The sequence below is a fragment of the Ailuropoda melanoleuca genome, chromosome 6 (assembly GCF_002007445.2).
Source record: "Ailuropoda melanoleuca isolate Jingjing chromosome 6, ASM200744v2, whole genome shotgun sequence".
In the NCBI taxonomy this organism is placed as follows: Eukaryota; Metazoa; Chordata; class Mammalia; order Carnivora; family Ursidae; genus Ailuropoda; species Ailuropoda melanoleuca.
In genome coordinates this window covers 123,295,521-123,301,797 of record NC_048223.1, presented here as the reverse complement: position 1 = coordinate 123,301,797, position 6,277 = coordinate 123,295,521, and the positions used below count along the sequence as shown (strand labels likewise).

General features: G+C 43.4%; 1 long non-coding RNA gene across 1 annotated transcript in view; it reads right to left on the bottom strand.

The window, feature by feature from the left end:
- The window catches only part of LOC117802773, a 173,030-nt gene extending 167,435 nt beyond the window's left edge, over positions 1–5,595 (bottom strand). The window contains exon 1 of the long non-coding RNA XR_004626311.1: positions 4,828–5,595. This is a non-coding gene — a long non-coding RNA (uncharacterized LOC117802773). The remainder of the gene's footprint in view (positions 1–4,827) is intronic.
- Between the last annotated feature and the right edge of the window lie 682 nt (positions 5,596–6,277).

Below are 6,277 nucleotides of genomic sequence, written 5' to 3'. Positions count from 1 at the left end.
AGAAAGAAAGAAAGAAAGAAAGAAAGAAAGAAAAGGAGACAAAGAAGAAGCAACCTAAGAGAGGCCTGGCCCACAGAAGGTTTGTAGTCATACTTAGGGGAATGGACCCTCTAGCCCTGGGAAAGGTTTCAGATCATGGCAGCCCCAGCTGAAAGTTTGAGAAATCCTGGACCAGAACAACCCACCTAGGCTGATCCCCAAATTCTTATTCTCAGAAATGTTAGGAGATCATAAATATTTCTTGTTTAAAGCTGCTAAATTTTGCAGTAATTTGTTACATAGGAATATATAATTAATAGAGACGGCCAACCACCAGTTGGTGGAAAGTTGACTACACTGACCCCCTTCCATCCTGGAATGACCAGTTTTGTCCTCACAGGGACAGATACCCATTCTGGCTGTGGGTTTGCATTTCCTGACCAAAGAGCCTTATCCAGCACCATAATCTCCTGAAGATCATGGAATTCTTGACCCACAGGTGTAGAATCCGTGCAATAAAGCGCTCTACCAAAGGACCTATTTGACTGCAGAAAAGATGCAGGAGTAGGCCCACGACAGTGGAATTCACTGCTCATACCGCATACTTTTTCATCCCACAGTAGCCAACCATGGATTGCTGGAACAGCCTCTTGAAAGCAGAGCTAATGGGCCAACTTGGAAACAACACTCTATAAGGATTGGCTGCCATCTTCCAGATGTGGTGTATACGTTAAACCAGAGACTTCTGTCTGGCACTGTAGCCCAGTGGGAAGAATATAGAGATTCAGGTGCAAGGGATGAAAGTAGTAATTGCTCCAAGTTCCATTGCTCACAATGACCCACAGGGAGCATTTTTCTACCTGTTACTGAAACTCTACGGTCTACAGTATTTAAGGTCCTGGTGAGCAAAGGTGGTGCCCCCTTGCCAGGAAATATCAGGAGTGCTCTCCAAACTCAGCTGCTGCTGCTGCTGCCAGGATTTTCTTATGCCTAGGGACCACCAGGGAAGAAGGGAGTGTCACCATGTTAGAGGGGACACTGATCAGCAGAAGGACACAGGGCTGCTTCTATACATTGGGAGTGGGGAGAAATGTGGGTGGAACACATGATTCCCACAGGCGCCCCCTGTGTTCCCTTCCCCTAGGTCATCGTGGGCGGACATGTGCAGCAAGTCTGGTCTGAAAAGGGTGTGATTATCAAGGGCTCAGACCCCTTCAGAAATGAAGGTTTGGGTCACCCCACCAAGTAGCCACCAAGACCCGTACACATGGTATCGGAGGATAAGGAGGATTTAGAATAGACAGTAGAGGAGGGAAGCATAAGTGCTACCTGTGGCCCCAAGATCAACTGTAGCAACTGAGGCCGCAGTTTGCACCTTCCTCCACATTTCTTTTCAGGAAAAGAGGTCCACGAGATGCCTGGAGTATGGATCTATGTGGCACGGAGCACAGACTGTGATAGCCCGGAAGCTCTCCACTCAATCCCCTTCAAGAGCATTTGCTCCAAGGAGCGTAGCTGACCAATAGCCCCAACCACCAACCGTTTGGAAAAATGAGAACATGGCATGGTTACTAGTGCCGGTCTTTTTCTCCCTGCACCAATGGGCAACCTTTGCTCAGGTATTGCCCACTGGCAAGGACTGCCTCAGAACAGGGCTGTGCACTGAAACTCTTCCTACCACCCCTCCTACCTCCAGTTGCCAGGTGTCAGACATGAGGATCCTTCCTCCCTCCCAGCCCCCTCTTACCTGATCTCTCACAAGCACCCCCACCCCATCACCATAAATCTCATATAAATCCAATTCCATCTTGCAGCTCTTTCTCAGGAAACCTGAACTGGAATGGTCAGCTTGGCCTGTTCCATTGGAAATTCAAATGAAATTTTATTTTGATTTTTATTGAGTTGGGAGAGCTGCCATATTTACTATATTGTCTCTTTCCATCCAGGAAAATTATGTCTCTCCACTGGCCTGAGTCTCCTTTTGTGTCCATCAACCAAGTTTTATAATTTTTTTCATGTATGACTTTTGTATTTCTTATGTTCATTCTTAAGCTTTTGCTAGTTTTGTCATTATGGTGAGAAGGATTTTCTCCTGATAGGTAATTGGTCATTTAGGATGTTGCACTATGATGGTCTGTGTACTTGCCTCCAAAAGATTGAATTCCTTGAAGGCTCAGACCAGGTCTGTGTTTTTCAGCAGCATATCACAACTGCCAAGCACACTACCTGACAGATAATTAGAGCTTAAAATGTGTTTGCTTGAGGGGCGCCTGGGCGGCAACGTCAGTTAAGCATCTGACTTTGGTTCAGGTCATGATCTCGGGGTCCTGGGATTGAGCCCTGAATCGAGTTCCCCACTTGGAGGGGAATCTGCTTGTCCCTCGCCCTTCCTCTTCCCCTGCCCCTCTCCCTACTCATGCTCTCGCTCTCTCTCAAATAAATAAATAAAATCTTTAAAAAAATGTGTTTGCTTGCTCAGTCATTCGATAAAATAATCACTGTGTATGTGTTACCAACACTGTTTTTCCACCATTAAAAGGTAAAAGTAGTGCCCATTTTTTTTACCAGATTTTTTCCAGCCTTTAAATGAATCCTTTGCTACAGGGCGTACTAGCTGAATGAAGTCCAAACCATATGCTCTAGAATAATTTACCTTTCTAAGTAGTGGGAAGAGTCTAAGCCTTCTTCTTGGCTACTGTGACAAGGTGTTGGCCCTGAGCAATGTCTTGATGCTTGCCCCCCCTCCCCACGCTGCTAATGCGTTCCTGCAGCCTGAAATTCCCTTTGTGAAGCCACTGCCCCTTATCTTTGTGTCCAAATTCTATTCAACCTTTAAGACTCAGTGCAATTGCCACAGAGACATTGAATTCAAGAAGCTTTTGTGGTCCTCTAAGCTTCAAGGAAATGCTCACTCATATGCAAATTATGAAATATGCACTTAGAGCTAATGTGAACATTCATTTATATATATGCATAAAGATACTATATATAATATACATCACATTATATACAGTATATATTATATATAATTACTATACATTATATACGTAAGCCAGTTTCTGCATGTGCATGAACTATTTTTAATAAAAGAGAAAATTTATCAAGTAAAGTGAAATGAAATAATGTGAAGTGAAATACAAGGAAGTACAGTGATGTGAAGTGACAGTTGACAGGAGGTCCACATAACCATGCGTCAAGCCATCACTGTCCAACCCCAGGGGATGGGAAGTTCAATAAATGGAGACAGTAAAGAATATTAGTACTGTGTCCAGAACTGTGTTAGATAATTTAACATATTCAAAAATAAGGAAAGTAGATGTGACACATTTCACCATAACAATGGCTTCGATTCATAGAATCACTTCCATGGGCAAGGCATTCTGAGTGTCATCCCATGGGACGTACCAAAGTTATGTGATGGATGACACTCTACAGATGGCAAGACTGAAACTCCAAGTTCACCGACTTGCTAAACATGGTTCAGCTACGGACTTCCAGTATCAAGAATCTAATCCAGAGAGGGAGACAAACCATATGAAACTCTTGAGTCTGGTAAACAATCTGAGGGTTGCAGAAAGGGAGGTGGGGGGGATGGGATAACTGGGTGATGGACATTAATGAGGGCATGTCACATAATGAGCACTGAGTGTTATACTGAACTAATGAATCACTGAACATTATATCAAAAAACTAATGATGTATGATACCTTGGCTAATTGAATTTAAATTAAAAAAGAAAAAGAATCTAATCCAGGTCAGTCCAATCCTAACTCCCCAATACTCTTAAAGTACTCCTTTACACTGCCCCTATTTGGTTAAAAGGCTAAAATATAAATTATTCCAGTGAGTGAGCAAAAAAGCTCTTGGGGCACCCTGGGTGGCTCAGTCAGTTAAGTGTCTCTTGATTTTGGCTCAGGTCACATTCTCAGGGTCATGAGGTTAAGCCTCGCATTGGGCTCCATGCTGGGCATAGAGCCTGCTTGAGATTCTCTCTCTCCCTTTACCCCTCAACATCCTTCTCTGTCTTTAAAACCAAACAAACAAACCAACAAACAAAAGACTCACGCCCTGTCCCACACTTTTTGGGTAACGAGAATTAGGGAAGTATTAATTATATGTATCTGTCAGGATCACATCTCACTCAGCTGCACTCATCATACAAGGCTATCGTGTGAAATACAGTAAACAGGACCTTTCCACCTTCTGATTCCCAAATATGCGAGGCACTCATGGACCCCCTGGCATTCAAGAAGCATCCAATAAAAAAGATAGAGATGAGAACAAACAGAATAAAACAACTTAGAGAAGAAAGTTGAAAGAAAAACTGTCATTAATAACCTTGGAAGATCACAGAACATCCTGTACCTCTGATACATGAAAAGAAAGACAAATTTTTTAAAGAAAATAATACCATGAGCTCTTGGAAATTAGGTGTAACTTCAGAAATGAATAAAAAGGGCAGCAGAACTGGAGGCTGAAGCTAAGTTATTCTCCCAGAAAGTAAAGCACAAAGACTAAGAGAGGAGAAACAAGAAAGAATTAATAAGATTGGAGAACCAACGCAGACATTGCAAAACAACAGTGACAATGGAACTAACCAAAGGGATTTGAAGAAATTGTTCAGGAGGACTTCCCGGAACCGAAGTCTTCAATTCGAAGACTGGAAGCATCCACCTGAAGCTCGGCAGAGGGGGTGGAGCACTCAGGCGCACAGAGACACATCACCATAATATTTCAGAACCCTGGCAGACAGAGCTCAAAGAGGGTCCCCAAGATCCCCCACTCCCTGTATCACTGCCCTGGTCTAGGAATTGGATGGATGGTATTCCAGCGATTAGGTTATCTTACCTGCACAGTGGACGTTAAATAGGGTGACGACCCCAGTGGGCCTCACCTAACACGGTCTGGCACGAGCCTTCTAAGTGAAAGAGCTACTTCTGACCGGTTGCAGGAAAGGAAGACAGACACTGCAAGCCCACGAGGATCTGACACGCTGCCGTTGGCTTCAAGATGGAAGAAGCCATATGTCAAAGAATCCCCAGGGCACAACCAGCAAGGAAATGGTCCTAGAAGAGCAAGGAAACAAATTCCAAGAATGAGAAGACATTTTTTTCACAGAGTGTCCAGGCAAGAACTGGACCAGGCTGACACTTTGATTTCAGCCTTGTGATGCCTTGGGCAGAGAACCTACCCATACCGTGACAGACTTACGCCCCTACAGAGCTGCGAACCAAAATGTGAGTGCTGTTTCAAGCCACAAAGTGTATGGTAATTTGTCATGCAGTGACAGAAAGTGAATATAGCTACTCTGAGGCGAGGCAGATCTTAACCAGCTTCCAAAGAGAACAGAGAAAACATTTTCATACGCGGGATCAAGAATAGGTTAGAACGGGGCTTTTCACCAGTAATAATGAAATCTGGATGACATGAAACAGTGACTTTCTAATTCTAATGTCAGAATTACTTTGTCTTAGAATTCAAAGTATAATATTGAACAACACAGGGCTTAGGAACGCTGACCCACATGCAGTCAAAAAACTGTGTACTTCTGACTCCCCCAAAACTTCTAATAGTCTACTGTTGGCCCGATGCCTTATTAATAACATAATCAGCCAATTAACACATATTTTGTATGTTTTATGTACTATATACTGTATTCTTAAAATATAGTAAGGTAGAGAAAGGAAAAGAAAATCATAAGAGAAAACACATTTATAGTACTATGCTGTATTTAGCAGGAAAAAATTCCACACAGAGGTAGACCTGTGCAGTTCAAACCCATATTGTTCAAAGGTTAACTGCAAAATAATTAAGTATGAGGGAAGAACAAATTTGTCATGGAACGTCTCAAATATTTTTCATCCAGGGCACCAACCCCCAGGAAGCTAACAGAAAATGAGCTCCCCCCAAACTAAGGCATAAGCCAAAGAAAGGGTAGAATAAGATTTAAAAAGCTTGAGAATTCAATGTGAGAGATGCAAGGGTAATCCCCAGGATGATGGCAAAGGAAGAGCTGAAGTTGACAGCGGGACCGTAATTCTAGGGAGCAGCTAGGAGAATTGAAAACAGACCAGAAGGCTGTGGGAGAGCTTCTTTCAAAAGAGATAAAATCACAGACTAATTTTTCAAATATTTTGAGAGATTTGTACAACAGGGGTAGAATCTGATTAGAATTCATAAGGGGGCGCCTGGGTGGCACAGCGGTTAAGCGTCTGCCTTCAGCTCAAGGCGTGATCCCGGCGTTACGGGATCGAGCCCCACGTCAGGCTCCTCAGCTGTGAGCCTGCTTCTTCCTCTC